Source organism: Homarus americanus, unplaced genomic scaffold (assembly GCF_018991925.1).
Source record: "Homarus americanus isolate GMGI-L3 unplaced genomic scaffold, GMGI_Hamer_2.0 scaffold25013, whole genome shotgun sequence".
NCBI lineage: Eukaryota > Metazoa > Arthropoda > Malacostraca > Decapoda > Nephropidae > Homarus > Homarus americanus.
This window is the reverse complement of record NW_024722158.1, coordinates 3,961,662-3,979,338: the sequence shown is the minus strand read 5'-3', so window position 1 is coordinate 3,979,338 and position 17,677 is coordinate 3,961,662. Positions and strand designations below refer to the sequence as shown.

At 47.1% G+C, this 17,677-nt stretch overlaps 1 protein-coding gene across 1 annotated transcript in view; it reads right to left on the bottom strand.

The window, feature by feature from the left end:
- Positions 1-9,638, bottom strand: part of LOC121862110 (probable G-protein coupled receptor 21) — a 39,944-nt gene extending 30,306 nt beyond the window's left edge. Inside the window, exon 1 of the mRNA XM_042360102.1 lies at positions 9,165-9,638. The gene's annotated coding sequence lies outside the window, so the exon portion shown is untranslated. The remainder of the gene's footprint in view (positions 1-9,164) is intronic.
- Positions 9,639-17,677: the final 8,039 nt, after the last annotated feature.

Below are 17,677 nucleotides of genomic sequence, written 5' to 3'. Positions count from 1 at the left end.
TTTCCCCGCCGACACTACACAGCCAAGGTCCCTGCAGCGTATTGTTATTTTGGGCGGGAAAAATGTTCGATCGCAGTAGCGGAATTGAGCAATGTTTACCCTTTTGTTTACATTCGATTCTCTTTTGTTTTAGGAATTATAGAAAACGGAATATCAATAACTGATACACACACACACACACACACACACATATCTGTTGTTATTCCACACACTAACGCAGTCAATAAAGTAAACAAAATGCTTCTATTGTGGTATGTCTGTGTGTTCGCCAGAGGTTCGCTTGATATGTATCCTCAGACGAGAAGGAATGTTCGTGTGATTGCCAGAGTAGGTAGAGGTTCGCCACACAACCGTATCCTGAAGACAATTGATGAGATCTTTTAGTATCACAGCCTGTCCATCTATGCCGACCAGAGGAACTGTTCAAAGGCTTCTTCCCTCCCTCTCTACCTCCCCCCTTCCCTCTCTACCTCCCTCCTTCCCTCCCTTCCTCCCCACCTCCTCCAGACGGACGGACGGACGGACTGAAGGATCGTGGCAATGTTCCAGATGCAAGAAAGTAAAAAAAAATGAAGATCGAATTTGAGACTCCTTGGCTCTGGTCACTCCCGCCATGTGTGTGTGTGAGACAGAGACTCACTCACATACACATATACACATTCTCTCTCTATATAACTACCAACACTACACCATCACAACTCGAGTCATTAACCAAAAGTACAGCCATTTTGTTCACCATCAACATGATAAAACAATATAACACCTTAATACACTGCTTGGTGAAACGTTGGAATATATTCTCCAAGAAACAAACAACTATTGGAGAGTTTGTGAGTCCAGGTCAGAGCTTCTAAGTTGGCACGATCCTTGTGTGTGTGTGTGTACTGGCAGCAGAGACAACTACCTCCTGAGTTATTTACAATCGACAATGGTATTCCTACGCCATCTATTGACAAACTAATGAACTGTCCTCCACAGGTGCCACACTGAGAACCGATCACACCTGTCCACTGTAACGGGTCTTCACTGTATCACCACAAACTATCATGGAGTGAGAAATGAGTTACAGGGTGGAGGTAAAGACCCGCCATCGTCGTCCACCTGTTGATAACGAGACGAGAGGTTGTTCGCCAGGCAGCCAGTGAGTGTTCCATGACGAGAATATATATCACTCACTAACCACTCAAGAAGAGAGAGAGAGAGAGAGAGATACTCCCAGCGGTCACTCTCTCCAATACCGTACCAGTACAGTACTTCATCCCAGCTACTGTTGTTCTCGCTCCTGCCAGACACTACTTGGTCCACTGTGTGATTCTGTTGGGATTTTCCTTTTTTTTTCCTCCAAGAAATAAGAGAGAGAGAGAGAGAGAGAGAGAGAGAGAGAGAGAGAGAGAGAGGATGGTTTTACCGTTTCTTTTACTCCCAAAAAGTCAGAGCGAAAAGAAAGTGAGAGGAAAATAAGAGAAGAGAGAATGAAAGTAGTTAAATATTTTATCATAACACACACACACAGAATCATGCTTGGCGCAGAATACTCCGGCTACACCAACGCTCTCTCTACCCTGGAAATGCCATCCCTCAGTGACCTCCACCACCAAGCACTGGAAAGGTTTGGCAGTGGACTACTGCACCACCCTCGTCATCGCCGCCACCTGCAGCCCCCCACCCAACTCGCGCAGTCCGCCACTACAACAAAATACAGCCCATAAGAGCCCACACCGATAGATATAAGAACAGCACCATCCCATCCATTGTTAAAATAATAAACAACTCCTGATTTATGTACTGTACAGCCCTGCAAATGTATTCAATGCATATTATATCATTATGTCTAAATCAAATGTAAATCTGTATATTTTCAGCCACCGGCTGCAACTCTATTAGTAAACCGTTTATTATTATTACTATTATTATTATTATTACACACACACACACACACACACACACACACACACACACACACACACACACACACACACACACACACACACACATACACGGATACAACTCGTTAACGTCATCGTAAATCCATACACAGGATCTTCAGTGAACTTTACGTCTTTTGCTCTCATAACTAAAGATAAGAGGAAGGCTTAGTTATGGCTGAGTCTTAGTTAAGGGTAGGGTAGGATAGGGTAGGGGAGTGGTAGGGTAGGGTAGGTAGGGAGGGTAGGGTAGGAGGGTAGGGTAGGGTAGGGAGGGTAGGGGGTAGGGGAGGGGAGGGAGGAGGGAGGGAGGAGGGTAGGGGAGGGTAGAGTAGGGTAGGGTAGGGGAGGGTAGGGTAGGAATTAGGATAGGTTAAATTAGGTTAGGTTAGCTTTGGTCAGATCAGGTCAAGTTAATTCAAGTTAGGTCAGGTTAGGTTAAGTCAGGTTAAAACATGGGATTCTAACTGAGAAATAGGTTGAGAGGGACGCTGGAACACAAGATGGACAGGAACCAATCACCGTGCACCATACCCTCATACGCGTGGAATCTGCCAAATTGCTTCACGCTCTGACTCCTCCCACCTCCTCATAGACACACCGCCGACACGAGCGATCACCAGCGCCAGACTTTCACCCTCAATGATACGCTTATGAAGGACCTACCTGACACACGTTCACTTATAAGTTCTCACCCCTCACGATGACGTCACACTTATGGTGTGTGTGTGTGTGTGTTTTTTCTCTATTCATCACCATTAAAACACGGAGTTGACACATGCCTTAAAACACACACACACACACACACACAGAGGGCAGGCGAGGGTTGTCTCAGGGGTGTGATACAGTGGCCGCCCGCCCTGCCAACCTGAAGCATGGGCGGCACAGGGGATGGGGGTGGGGGAGTGGGCGGTGATGGGTGGCAGCGGAGGAGGACATCTCTCTCTCTCTCTTGAGGAGTCGTGGAGCGGTTCAAGAAAGGGGTAGAGAGATGGAGGGGGTGGAGGGGTGGTGAAGTGGAGGGACAAAGGGATGGAGGGAGTGGATGGGTGGTGAAGTGGAGGGACAAAGGGATGGAGGGAGTGGAGGGACAAAGGGATGGAGGGAGTGGAGGGGTGGTGAAGTGGAGGGACAAAGGGATGGAGGGAGTGGTGACTAAACTATAATAATAATAACAACAACAACAACAATAATAATAATAATAATAATAATAATAATAATAATAATAAATCAGGAAAATATTCAATATAGCCCAAAATATATCTGACTTGACAACTTTCTTAAGAAAATAAATTATAACTTGTAAGTGTGGACAGGCAGGTGAGAGAGGAGAGAAAGAAAGTGAGAGGGAGAGTGGTAGAAGGTGAGAGGGAAGTGAGAGAAGGGGGAGAGTAACGGAGTGAGAGAAAGAGGAGAGTGGTAGAAGGTGAGAGGGTGAGAGGGAAGTGAGAGTGGAGAAGGAGGGAGAGATGAAAGTGAGAATAACGATAGGTGGCAGACAGTGAGAGGAAAGTACTGAGGAGAGGGAGAGAGAAAACCAAATGGGAGGACAGTGAGAGGAGAGAAAAAAGAAGAGAGAAAGGAGGAGAGGAGAGAGAGAGAGAGAGAGAGAGAGAGAGAGAGAGAGAGAGAGAGAGGAGAAGGTCAAGAGAACAAGTGAGGAGAGAAGAGGGGATAGGCATAGCCCTGGCTGGCAAGTGTAGGAGCGAGCCTGGTGTGTGAAGGGGCTATTGGTCGATAGTGAGAATGTGTGGGAGGGTTGGTGGAGTGTGTGTGGGAGGGTTGGTGAGTGTGTGGGAGGGTTGGTGGAGAGGTGTGGGGAGAGTTGGTGGAGTGTGTGGGGGAGAGTTGGTGGAGGTGTGGGGGAGAGTTGGTGGAGGTGTGGAGGGTTGGTGGAGGTGTGGAGGGTTGGTGGTGTGTGGGGGGAGAGTTGGTGAGGTGTGGGGAGAGCTGAGGAGGTGTGGGGAGAGTTGGTGGGAGGTGTGGGGAGAGCTGGTGGAGTGTGTGGAGGGTTGGTGAGTGTGTGGGAGGGTTGGTGGAGGTGTGGGGAGGGCTGGTGGAGGTGTGGGAGGGCTGGTGGAGGTGGCAGAGGAGTTGGTGGAGGTGTGGGGAGAGTTGGTGGAGGGAGGGTTGGTGGAGTGTGTGGGAGGGTTGGTGGAGGTGGGGGAGAAGCAGAGTGGGAGTGGCTGGTGGAGTGTGTGGAGATGCCGCGATGCGTGGGAGGGGTTAGTGGAGGTGTGGGGAGGGTTGGTGGAGTGTGTGGGGAGAGTTGGTGGAGTGTGTGTGAGAGCTGGTGGAGGTATGGGAGGGTTGGTGAGTGTGTGGATGGTTGGTGGAGTGTGGGGAGAGTTGGTGGAGTGTGAGGTTGGTGGAGTGTGGGGAGAGTTGGTGGAGGTGGGGACAACAGAGAGAGAGACATTTGACTGACGGAGGACTGATTCGACTCCCCTGCCCCCCTTATCACCACACATAAGCTTATTCCACGTTAAATAAGATGAATATATTAACCTTTTTTTGGAGATAAGAGAAATTGAACGCCTAAAAATATTTTTCCTCTCATTCTGTAATAGTACACGGTTATGGAAATGACAGGGCGGGGCGGGGTTGGCGGGGCGGGGTTGACGGGGCGGGGCGGGGTTGACAGGGCGGGGCGGGATTAACGGGGCCTCCCACCATAACTCTTCACTATAAAGTTGTCTATTAATGCAGAGTTTTATTGAGGTAAACTATCTAATCTAAACTTTGTAGCCTCTCTCTCTCTCTCTCTCTCTCTCTCTCTCTCTCTCTCTCTCACTCTGAAGCCAAGTATGACGAAGACAATGAGGAGAATGAGAATGAAGAGAGTTAAGAACGTGAGGAGGGTGAGGATAGTGAAGATAGTGAGGATAGGTGGAGGACACAACAAAGTACAGAACAATGACTCAAGTTAATGATGTTGTCCCACACCACCACTCTCCTCCTCCTGCTCCCCCTACTGCCTCCTCCTGCTCCCCCTACTGCCTCCTCCCTCTGCCTTTTACCACCAACTATCCCCCTCCCCATCCTCTTCCCTCCATCCTTCCCTCTTTCCTCCTCCTCCTGCTAGTGCAGTAGGAAGGGGGAGGGACAGGGCAAGGGGAGGGAGGGAAGGAGGGAAAGAGAGTGAGAGAAGGGAAGGTATTGAGTACAAGGCTCTCACAATACTCATATTGCTCATATGAGGCTCTCATAAGGTATAAGGCTCTCACAATACTCATATGAGGCTCTCATAAGGTGTAAGGCTCTCACAATACTCATATTGCTCATATGAGGCTCTCATAAGGTATAAGGCTCTCACAATACTCATATTGCTCATATGAGGCTCTCATAAGGTGTAAGGCTCTCACAATGCTCACATAAGGCTATCATAAGACTCTCACTTGTTACACACTACATTAAAGATGATATGCCTTCATGAACCTCCCAGCCAGCCAGCCTCTCCCTGCTGCCGCCTCCACCCGCTCCTGTGTCTGGGGGTGAGGGAGGGGGAGGAAGACATCTGCGAAGGAGCTGACCCCCCACACCCCCATCGCCCCCCACAGCCTCAACACCCCCACATTCCTCTCAACCCCATAACCCCCAAAACACCATTCCCTCGACCCTCACACTCCACACCCCCACAGTCCCATCACCCCACACCCCCATCACCCCACAGTCCCATCACTCCTAAGAGAAAGTAGGTCACGAGGACTCCCAAGGTGACTCAGTCCAGCTGGGCGAGACACCCCGAGACCGGCCTCGATTTTACCTTTCCTCCTTTGCGTACTGATCGTGGACACCTTAACCCTTCCCCTGTGTGTGTGTGGACACAAGTATTGGCATTCTCGACCTCGCCAAAATTCCTCACAAAAAAAATCGCGAAGGCCAAAAGTTCCCCCAAAATAGTCTAAAAAAGGTGGATTTTTTGTTTTAATTTGTGAATAAACCTCGAATATGATATTACCACCATGAATTTATTATTAATATTATTATTGTTAGTTATTATTATTGTTGTTATTATTATCTATTCATATAATTATCATTAATATTCATCATCACTATTACTTTAATCATTACCAATACCTATCATCATTCTCCATACAGCATCTTTATCACCTATCATTATCAATATTGTACCATCATAACCATCACCACGATCATCATCATCACCATCATCACCACCATCATCATCATCATCATCACCACCACCATCACCACCACCACCATCATCATCATCATTATCACCACCATCATCATCATCACCATCATCACCACCACCATCATCATCACCACCACCACCACCTTATTAATAAGTCCCATACTACAGGTGATAATTGTAACACATTAATTAACCTGTAGCTTCCGTGTGTTGTGGCGAGGGAGTGTTGTGGACGCCTGCATCACTACAACTGTTTAAGAGTTGTGGCTATTATACGGGGAGACAAAGGTAAGGATATGTTGTGGGCGGGTGGGGGTGTGTTGTGTGGTGGGCGGGTGGGGGATGTGTTGTTGTTGTTGTTGTGTTGTGGGCGGGTGGAGTGTGTTGTTGTTGTGTTGTGGGCGGGTGGGGATGTGTTGTTGTTGTGTTGTGTGTGGTGTATGTGGGTATGTATGTTGTTGTTGTTGTTGTGGGTGCGTGTATGTGGGTATGTTGTTGTTGTTGTGGGTGCGTGTATGTGGGCATGTTGTTGTTGTTGTGGGTGCGTGTATGTGGGTATGTTGTTGTTGTTGTGGGTGCGTGTATGTGGTATGTTGTTGTTGTTGTTGTTGTGGGTGTGTATGTGGGTATGTTGTTGTTGTTGTTGGGTGCGTGTATGTGGGTATGTTGTTGGTGCGTGTATGGGTATGTTGTTGTTGTGTGTGTTGGGTATGTTGTTGTGTGTGTGTGGTATGTTGTTGTTGTTGTTGTTGTGTGTGTAATGTTGTTGTTGTTGGTATGTGTATGTGGGTATGTTGTTGTTGTTGTTGTTGTGGGTGCGTATGTGGGTATTGTTGTTGTTGTGGGTGCGTGTATGTGGGTGTTGTTGTTGTTGTGTGTGTGTATGTTGTTGTTGTGCGTGTATGTGGGTATGTTGTTGTGTTGTTGTTGTGGGTGTGTGTGTGGATGTGTGTACAGTATGTTGTGTGTGTGGATGTGGGTGTGTGTGTGGTATGTGGGTTGTGTGTGTGTGTGTGTGTGGGTATGTGGTGTGTGTGTGTGTGGGTATGTGTGTGGATGTGTGGGTACCTTCCGCCCAACTAAATGAACAACCATCATATGCGCCAAATGAAGAACACTGATAAGACTCACCATCACGTGTTAAGACTCACCATCACGTGTAAGACTCCACACCATTAAGACTCACCATCACGTGTAAGACACACCATCACGTGTTAAGACTCACCATCACGTGTAAGACTCACACCATCACGTGTTAAGACTCACGTGTTGACTCACCATCACGTGTAAGACTCACACCATCACTTGTTAAGACTCACCATCACGTGTAAGACTCACACCATCACGTGTTAAGACTCACCATCACGTGACTCACCATCACGTGTTAAGACTCACACCATCACGTGTTAAGACTCACCATCACGTGTAAGACTCACACCATCACGTGTTAAGACTCACCATCACGTGTAAGACTCACACCATCACGTGTTAAGACTCACCATCACCATCACGTGTTAAGACTCACCATCACGTGTAAGACTCACCACCACGTGTAAGACTCACCATCACGTGTTAAGACTCACCATCACGTGTAAGACTCACACCATCACGTGTTAAGACTCACCATCACGTGTAAGACTCACACCATCACGTGTTAAGACTCACCATCACGTGTAAGACTCACACCATCACGTGTTAAGACTCACCATCACGTGTAAGACTCACACCATCACGTGTAAGATCACCATTAAGACTCACACCATCACGTGTTAAGACTCACCATCGTGTTAAGACTCACCATCACGTGTTTGACTCACACCATCACGTGTTAAGACTCACACCATCACGTGTTAAGACTCACCATCACGTGTAAGACTTAGCCTCACGTGTTAAGACTCACACCATCACGTGTTAAGACTCACCATCTGTAAGACTCACACCATCACGTGTTAAGACTCACACCATCACGTGTTAAGACTCACCATCACGTGTAAGACTCAGCCTCACGTGTTAAGACTCAGCCTGAGACTCTCGCCAGATCAAAAATGAATAAATCAATAGAAGAGGAAAGGTCAAGCCGAGAAGACCTTGTGCTGAGCCCCGGTCTTACTGGGAGTCTTAGGAGGAGCTGGGACACTCCAACCCACTACCTCCCAGCCCAAGACTTTCCAACCCACGACCTTCCAGCCCACGACTCTCCAACTCACATCTCTCTACCCCACGACCCAAATCACGTCTCTCCAGCCCACGTCTCTCCAGCCCACGTCCCTCCAGCCCACGTCCTTCCAACTCACGTCTCTCCAGCCCACGACCCTGCAACTCACGTCTCTCCAACCCACGATCCTCCAAACCCACATCCTGCCAACCCACGTACCCCCAGACAACGTCCTTTCAACCAACGTCCTTCCAACCCACGTACCTCCAACCCAAGCCCTTCCAACCCACGACCTTCTAGTCCACAGACTTCCAACCTACTCCCCTCCAGCCCACCATCTTCTAGTCCACGCCCCTCCAGTCCACGCACATCCAGCCCACGTCCCTGCAACCCACAACCCTCCAACCCACATCCTTCCACCCCATGTCCTTCCAGCCCACGTCCTACCAACCCACGTCCTTCTAGTCCACGTACCTCCAGCACACCATCTTCCAGTCCACATGCTTCTAACCCACGCCCCTCCAACCCACATCCTTTAAAGCCACGCCCCTGCAGCCCACTCTCCAGCACCTCACCAACTTCCAACCCACGACCTTAAAACTCATAACTTGGTTCACGACTTTACTGCCCATCTTGCAGCCCACGACACCTCAAGCCCCACGACTTTACAGCCCATCATCTTGCAGCACACGCCCCTCCAGCCCACTTTCTTTTAACTCACGTCCCTGCAGCCCACACTCCTGCAACCCACTCACCCAAGGCTCACGACCATCAACCTTACAGCACACAACATCCAGCCCACGACCTTACAGCCCACGACCAACGAGCCTCCAGCAGGGGGCAGGTCTAGGGAGAAGAGTTAGAGAGAGAAAATGTCAATCAAAGCCACAGGAATAAAGGAGAAGGAGGAGCAGTCCGGATGTCTTACCTGAGAGAGTGGCGTGGCGAGGCGTTGTAGAGGAGCCTGCCTGCTGTTGTACCACGACGCACACGACCTGTTAGCGAGGCCTCAGCAGCGGTGACGGGGAGGTAGTGATGCCGACACACAGGTCTAAACAACGACACTGAGCCCCTGGTCTTCCTGTCCACGGTAGCATCCCGTTTCGTCACACCTTCCCAGGTATTCTTTCCATCTGTTGGTCACTGTATCCTGGTGGCGGTGATCACGGTTGAAGGGGCAGTATAGGGGGGTCAGGGGTGGGGTTAGGGGGGGTTTAAGGGTTGTGGGAGTGAGGGGTTATTTTTTTTCCGTCCAGAGGAGACACAACGATAAGCTTGTGGGCGGGCGGGCGGGTAGGAACACGCAGAGGGGAACAAGAGTTACAAGAACAGGTTTGGGGAGAATAAGACTCGAGGGGTGGTGGACGGGCCCCAACACGAACACTGCTCAAGCCCAACTGAACACGCTTGTCATCGATCAAGTCTAGCCCCCAGTGCAACCAAGCTTCCCCATGCGCGCGCTTACCACTCTGGCTCCCGGGAGATGCACGCACACACACACAAACACACACAGATAAAAACACACACACACACACAAAACACACACACATACACACAAGCAAAACACACACACACACATGCACACCGCTACATAACTTTACGTCCACCAAATTGGGTCAAACAAATGAAACACGATTCGTGACTCATAGAAAACGAGAAGCAGCCGCGGTAAACAAAAACACAAAACATGAACAAAAACACAAAACCACACGGATTTTTACGGAGACAGGGGGAGGAGAGGGGAGGGGAGAAGAGGAAGGAGGGTGAAAGAGGAGAGGGTAAGGAAGAAGAGGGGAGAAGGATGAGGAGGGATAGAGAGAGGAGGGGGAGAGGAGAGAGAGAGAGGAAAGACGGCAACAGAGGAGAGGGTAACGAAGAGGAGGGGAGAGGAAGGAGGGCGAATGGGGAAAGGGTAAGGAAGAGGAGGAGGAGTAGGGGAAGGAGGAGTAGGGGAAGAGAAGGGGAGGAAAAATAAGAGAGGTACCCGTACCTCCCCTGCACGACTACCACGACCCCCTCAACCTGCACGACCACTACGGCGAGAGAGAGAGAGAGAGAGAGAGAGAGACTGCAGATAAAATGGTGCAAGAGAGAGAGAGAGAGAGAGAGAGAGAGAGAGAGAGAGAGAGAGAGAGAGAGAGAGAGGAGAGAGAGAGAGAGAGAGAGAGAGAGAGGAGCACAACAGGTGTACCAAGAGACACACCTGTACACACTTCTGTACAACGCCGTAAATACTGTGTTTGGCCAAAGTGTTTTACTGGGTCAGCAGTGTGTGTGTGTGTGTGTGTGTGTGTGTGTGTGTGTGTGTGTGTGTGTGTGTGTGTGTGTGTGTGTGTGTGTGTGTGTGTGTGTGTGTGTGTGCTTTATAAAACACTTACACACATACACTGCTCTCTCTCACACACACACATGAACAGCCATAGAAGACAAACAGAAAGAGCTGACAGTGAAGAGGAAGAACAAGAAGAGAAAGGAAAGGAGGAAAGAGAGAGAGGAAGAAGAAGAGGAAAAGTAAGATGACAAAAATGACCAATAGAAGAAGAAGAAGGAAAATAGGAGAGAAGCTTCAACCAATCAGAATCAAGAGAGTGGGATGGGGAGCTCTGAGTGGTGGAAGGGAAGAGCTGAGAGGGAGAGAAGGAGTTAAAGGGAAAAAAAGGGACGGAAGGAGGGAGAGAAGGAAGGAGAGAAAGGAGTGAGGAAGGGAGGGAAGAGGAAAGTGAGTAGTAGGAGAGAGAAAAGGGAATGAAAGAGAGAGATAAGAGGAGAGAGAGAGAGAGAGAGAGAGAGAGAGAGAGAGAGAGAGAGAGAGAGAGAGAGAGAGAGAGAGAGAGAGAGAGAGAGAGAGAGAGAGAGAGAGAGAGAGAGAGAGAGAGAGAGAGAGAGAGAGAGAGTGGTAGGTGCCAGCAAAGCCAAGATTTGGGAGAAAGGAAAAGTGCCAAGAAGGAACGGTGATGTGTGTGTGTGTGTGTGTGTGTGTGTGTGTGTGTGTGTGTGTGTGTGTGTGTGTGTACTTTTTACCACGAAATAATGAGAATAAATCAGATGAAATATAAAGTTCTGAATTAATGGTTAGTGTAGAGGAAGGCCATTCGCCACCAACCGTGCGGCGACTTGTATGACCTTACCTGTGTGCGTGTCAGGTGAGCGGGGAGGTCACGGAGCTTCCATCACAAGACGAAGTTAGGTCAAGAAAAAACCCTGCGTTAGTACGGACACCTCGTTAGTACGGACAACTTCGCTAAAACCGATGCCTCGTTAGTACGGATACCTGGCTATGGCCCCCTCGTTAGTACGGACACTCCCTTAACCTTCACTTATGTAGTTTTTATTATTCGTGTTTTAGAAATTTAGGGGAGAGTGTTTGTGTTTTGTTGTTTTTATTACTGTTGTTGTTGTTCTTGTTATACTATGATTATTTCTGTTGTTATTGTTGTCTTTGTTTTTATTATTTTTTTTACTATAAATGTGTGCGTGGATGGGAGGCTGGCCCTGACACACATCCCTCGCCACACACACACACACACACACACACACACACACACACACACACACACACACACAGTAGAAGGGTTTATTAGTTCGTATCAGAGGTGCGTCGCTCTCACTGGTCTGGCTGAGAATATTCCATTGATCTGTGTGTGTGTGTATGTGTGTGTGTGTGTGTGTGTGTGTGTGTGTGTGTGTGTGTGTATGACTCACCGCCACACTTTAAGAAGAAGCAGTGACTCGTTAAGTGACTCAACACTTACTCAACTCACCAGAACTTGCAATGAGTCAGTCACCCGTTTCATTATTCACTGACTGACTTATTCAAACAGTTATGTATTAAGTTACAAATTTATTGAATTAATTAGGGATTTATTTGATTACTCAGGTATTACCCTAACCTAACCTAACCTAACCTAACCTAACCTACCAACCTAACCTAACGTACTCTACTCAACCAAAACCCACATACCACCACCTCCACCAATACCACTCTCATTACCACTACCTACCTCCACCACCACTACTACCACCATTACCACCACTACTACCACCATTACCACCACTACTACCACCATTACCACCACTACTACCACCATTACTACTAACACTACCACCATTACCACCACTACTAACACCATTACTACTAACACTAACACCTGGTTCGGTCTAACACATACACATTTTACCCACAAAAACAGAAATTAACTAAAAAAAAAACTACAGTACAAGTTTAAAGGAATTTCTACCTCAAGTTTTTTATGTGAAGTGACAAGGAGGGGAGGAGGGGACGGGGGGGGCGGAGGGCAACAGGGGAAGGAACGGAGGGAGACTTAGGTACCACTGATAGGGGGAGGGAGGGGATCTCTACCACTGATAGGGAGGGAGGGACTACCAGTGACAGGGGGAGGAGGGGGACTTACTTACACCGACAAGGGAAGGAAAGGGGTGAAGGAGGGAGGGGGGGGGGCACTGACCGCCAAACATCATGCCAACAGTGTCAAGGCCACATGACACACACACACCACTATACGCTGTCACTACACCACATGACACACACACCACCACTATACGCTGTCACTACACCACATGACACTAAGCGGCTTATTGTTCGCTTATTTATTTACCTGTACAGCCACTCACAAGACATCCAGGTGGGTGTCACTGATTAATTACGGGCCCATCTAATTATAGACATCACCTATTTAATTGTAGTATTTACCTAATCAAATATTGATTTTTTCTCTGGTTAAGTGTTAACTAATGACCTATAATATTAAACAAACAAACACACACACACACACACACACATATATATATATATATATATATATATATATATATATATATATATATATATATATATATATATATATATATATATATATATATATATATATATATATATATATATATATATAATAGTGGACTAATAAATTATAGTCTTTACCAACTTTACATAGTTTTCTGGTTAATTTTAGTCACATATCTGATTGATTAATAAGTCTTAATCTATTTAACTTGTCCTTACCTGGGTAATTATGGCCCTTCCCTGACAAAATTGCAGTTGTTTAATTATACACCTTACATGATTATTATAGAGCTTACGTAATCAATTATAGTCACCATTTGATTAATTATACACCTTTCCTGGTTAAATATTGTCCTTACCTGATCAATTATAGTATAATCTGGATAATTATAGCCTTTACCTAGCTAATTAGTCATTATGTACACAATGGTAGTCTTTACCTGATTAACTATAGTCAAATTCCACCTTTGTCAAGTCCAACTTCACCAACGCTGTCAAGTCCAATTCCTCCACCAGTTCTGTCAAGTCCAACAGGTAGAAATAGGTCGTGGGTAAGAGAACGACCAGGGTGAGTCGACCAACCAGCCAGCCACTACGGGTCCAAAATAGGCACATGTAATCTTGCCAAGTTCACAAATACTCGACACCCACGACCGTGAATACCTTCACTCATCCGTACACACACGCTCATCCATACACACACGCACATCTATACACACACATACGCTTATCCATAGACACGCACACACATCCATACACACTCATACACACATCCATACACACATCCATACACGTCTCCGTATACAAACATCCATACACTGCATACTGATTTACCGATATACTCATCTGTGTGTGTGTGTGTGTGTGTGTGTGTGTGTGTGTGTGTGTGTGTGTGTCCAGAATGAGGAGAATTGCTACGCTCTCTTCCACTTGTCTACTAAAGCCTCATGTGGAGTGTCTTGAGGCGATTCCACCCACATCCACCTGCACCACACAGCTGTATATGTGGGTGGTGGTAGCAGGAATATTGTGTGGGCGGGAGGAAGAATATTATATGGCCAATAAATATGGTAAAAATGTCACCCTTGTACCTTAATTGCCGCACCTTAATTAACCTCACCTTATCTTCCGTCTTAATTACCTCACCTTACCTACATACCTTATCTTGCTCCCTTACCTACCCTCCTACTAACCAACACCTTTGGGTATTTATTGCTCTCTCTCTCTCTCTCTAATCTAACACTACATCATCATCATCATCATCATCATCATCATCATCATCATCATCATCCAGGAATGACGTAGTTGCCAAGACGTAAATGCTAAGCCTATTTACCTCCAACATAATGATGTCACTGGGAGGCGGCAAAATATGGCACCATTCAAATGTACAGTTGCCAAGACGTAAATAATGCGAGTATTTACAAATAACGTCAACATTATTATATAACTCGGATGCTGCTACTATAGGACAACAGCTCTAGTTGCCAAGATGTAAATATTAAAGTATTTATACATCAACAGAAATAATACTAGGTGAAAGTCTCTCAGTTGCCAACACGTAAATAATGAAGTATTTACACCAACCTGGGTCTATGATGTATTCCACCCTATCATTTACAACATTGCCAGCACGAGCAGTTAACAGTGCCTGGCGTTCTCTTCAGCAACTCATTCCTACACCGGCGATCCTCTCTACTAGTCACAGTGGCAACTTGGGAGCTACTTCACCACACGAACGATCGCCAGGCGGTGTTTGGGGTCCTTTTAATGTTGCGAGTACTAGAGACAGAGAAGGGTTAGGTGGAACACACACACGGGAGACAGGGACGATGGCCGACGCCTCCCCCGCACTCCGCCCTAACTAATTATAGCTACCACTACCACCAGTACCTCTACCATCACTACCACCACAACTACCACTATTACCACCACACCTGTTACCTCCTTTGATATGTGTGTGTGTGTGTGTGTGTGTTGAGTGTCCCGGGTATGCGTGGGTTCTGCCCTTCACATTGATATCTGGGTAATCACGTGGTTAAAACGATGCCAATGCCAGCCTGTGACGTCTGCTTAGTTACCGAGGTAACTCTCTCTCTCTCTCTCTCTCTTCTCGTGTCTTCTTCGTTATTTCCTTCCACTCTGTACACAGGTCGGGGCTCTCTCTCTCTCTCATTACTCATCCCTGATTCTTGTTTAATCTTAAGTATATAAATCTCTTCTGTTCATTCGTACACGTTGACTTAAGAGCAAATGTTCACCTTAAGAACATTTGAGAATTATCTTAGGTGAATATTACACTTATTTCAGGTATAAGTAATAATTATCGTAGGAAATTTGGTTGAGAATATTAGTATTGTGCTTTGTGGTAATTGTCAGCAGGAACGTCAGCATCACTGTCAGCAGGAACAACGTCAGTAATAGAAGCCTATCAAGAATCATTGTCAGCAGGATCATCATCGTCGTCAGCAGGAACACAACGTCAGCACCAACACCACAAGGTCAGTATCAGGAACAGCATCTTCGTCAGCAGCAGGAGGAAAAAGCGTCAGCAGGTGTCAGTCAGTTCACCTGGGGGGCCTCTGCTACACTATGGCGGAGTCCTCCATGTTAAAGCTGAACTTACACTTGACGGTAAACTGTTGATGCTACCCAGCTTACTCTACCCATCCCCAGCTTAGTCCAGCCCTCCCCAGCTTAGCCCAACCCTCCCCAGCTTAGGCCAATCGTCCCCAGTTTAATCCAGACTTCCTCAGCCTAATCTACCCCTCCCCAGCTTAGTCCAGCCCTCCCCAGCTTAATCCAGCCTTCTCCGTCATGTCACTGGAAGAGAAGGTGGAGAGGGACCTTGAAGGAGGTCTGTGGGAAGACATTACACATACGTTGGTCTCACTGCTTCAGATGGCACGACGGGCGGCGCCGAGTCTCCAGGAATGATCGTAAGGTTTAATTTATTGTCGTACATGGAGATATAAGAGAGAATATAACTGACTGTGTTAAGTTACGACACAAAGGTGGAGTCTCTCACACATCCCTATGGTAATTTATTGTCTCGGTATGGTTGTCAAAACCATTGTGCTATATTATCTCACACAAAATCGTTAGGATACTTATTTAGAGTGAGTGATACAATAGTTTATATACAGGTATTATAAAGAAATATTCACACAGTAATTAACTCACCTGACGAGAGAGGCTGGTCATCCTGTGTGTCCAGGCAGATCACCTGTGGTGGACGAGAGACTGTGATTAGTTACCTGTGTGTGTGGAGGAACACACACGCACACTCTCAGCGCTCCACTGGTTTAAAATCCAGACACACTTACATAACCCGAATATCCAGTCCTTCACACTTACACAATCCGGACCTTATAACCCCCCCCCCCTTACGTGACCTCCTCAGATTTAGATTTTTTTTAGATTGCCCACGAGGGGGCTAGTTTATTGGGCACCCCTTTACATCCTGTGCAACGTGAAGCGCAGAAGCACCCAGATTCCCTAACGTGACCTGCCTGACCTCCTCACCCAGCTTCCCCTTACGTGACCTTGCCTGACCTCACTCAACCTCCCCTTACGTGACCTTGCCTAACCTCAACCCTCTTGTGACCTTGCCTGACCCCTCCTTCTAGCTGTGACCTTATCTGACCTGTAGATATGACCTCCCTTCACGACGTAACACATTAGCTATTGGTGCGCTCGCTCTCTCTCTCTCATACGTGACGCCCGGCCCTCATGACACATCCTGGGCTGACTCGTACATATTTCAGGGCGTCCTTCCATGAACTAACACAATGGCCATAACACAAGTATCTCTCTCTCTCTTTCTCTCGTACATATTTTAGGGTTCTCTCTCCCTCTCTCTTTCTTACTCACCCCCTCTCTCTCGCTTACTCACTTCCTCCCTCTCTCTCACTCCACTTCTTCTCCCACTCCTTTCCTCTCTCTTCATCCACTCTCCCTCTCTTTCACCTCTCTCTCATCTTCCTCTCCTCTCACTCCACCCCCTCCTCTCTCTCTCCTGAAACCATTGAATTCAAGGACCTATTAATCCTGGGACCTATTAGTTATGGGACCTATTAGTTGTGGGACCTATTAGTTGTGGGACCTACAACTGGGTATAAACAATGCAGCAGAGACTCGTTAATCCCAGGATATAACAACACTAAGCTTAATCCTAATGCTGATGGTATAAATCCCCCTCTGAGCTGCCTTGGGAATTTATCATTAATTACACACAACTTGTAATCCTCGTGGATGATTTCTCCGATTTACTACAGCTTGAGTGGCTGTCTCTCTTAACTACCGCTCCAGGGGTCGTTGGGTGTCTGTGTTAACACCTTAAACTAATGCTCAAGTGAGGGGTGTTGTTTGCTTCGGTTAACACCTAAATTGTCTCAGTTAACACGGAAATTGTATCAGTTAAGGTTGAACCTACCGCTCAAGGGGTCGTTAAGTGCCTCGGTTAACGTTCAAACTAACGCTCCAGGGGATGCGTGAGTTAATGAATGAAACAGAGAGAGAGAGAGAGAGAGAGAGAGAGAGAGAGATAATAACTGGTGTCAGATTAAGGTACTAAGTCATCTTACATCTTTAAATCACCAGAGATCAATATAAGATTTACATACAGGACCCCTCCACAA